Here is a 551-nt window from a genome sequence, read left to right as displayed (position 1 = left end):
GAATTCAGCCTGCGGCTGTCCCGGCCGATGACGGCAGCGGGGCTTTGTGGGCCCCCCCTTTGTTACGTGTGTGCGCGGTGAGGTCCTTACAGACTATTCAGTCTTCCCCTTTGTCCCAGACGGCTCCTGGAAACTCACTCTCGGCCAACCGACACGGAGGGGACGCGCCGCTCCTCCAGCGGAAGTCCTGACTTTCCAGGCAAAAGAGAGGGTTGACCACATCCGGTCTCGGCTGCGTGGGGTCTCCCGGGGCTGACAGCAGGGACGGGGCTGCGCAATCGCGGTCCCTAGGTCCTCACTCAGGGTCTTCCCCTTGATATCTAGTGCAGCCCGGGACTCCTCTCTCAATAGATCCGTATCAGAGAGCCTCCAGACAAGCCCTCACCTCCTGGGTCTGGACGAGAAGAATCTGGGCACCACATCCGGTTACCCCTGCCTGAGCCTCGGCGGGGGCAGGGCTCCGGGTGACACTGCTTTTGGGAAGAAGCCCCTCCTATGCCCTCGCGATCCTCATCTTGACTCCGGTTAAAGCCAGGACTCTTCCCTGTGCA

At 61.9% G+C, this 551-nt stretch overlaps 2 protein-coding genes across 3 annotated transcripts in view; both read right to left on the bottom strand.

Annotated features, from left to right (window-relative positions):
• The window catches only part of LOC102489691 (melanoma-associated antigen B2), a 4,517-nt gene extending 4,349 nt beyond the window's left edge, over positions 1–168 (bottom strand). Inside the window, exon 1 of the mRNA XM_006158480.1 lies at positions 91–168. The gene's annotated coding sequence lies outside the window, so the exon portion shown is untranslated. The remainder of the gene's footprint in view (positions 1–90) is intronic.
• Positions 1–186, bottom strand: part of MAGEB3 (MAGE family member B3) — a 19,962-nt gene extending 19,776 nt beyond the window's left edge. The window contains exon 1 of one of the 2 annotated variants that reach the window (XM_006158483.1): positions 139–186. The gene's annotated coding sequence lies outside the window, so the exon portion shown is untranslated. Of the gene's footprint in view, positions 1–90 lie in introns of both variants that reach the window. The other variant, XM_006158482.1, reaches the window with a different exon arrangement.
• Positions 187–551: the final 365 nt, after the last annotated feature.

The sequence above is a fragment of the Tupaia chinensis genome, unplaced genomic scaffold (genome assembly GCF_000334495.1).
Source record: "Tupaia chinensis unplaced genomic scaffold, TupChi_1.0 Scaffold000600_1, whole genome shotgun sequence".
Classification (NCBI taxonomy): domain Eukaryota; kingdom Metazoa; phylum Chordata; class Mammalia; order Scandentia; family Tupaiidae; genus Tupaia; species Tupaia belangeri.
Note: the sequence above shows the minus strand (reverse complement) of the source record. Positions and strands in the feature narration are given on the sequence as shown.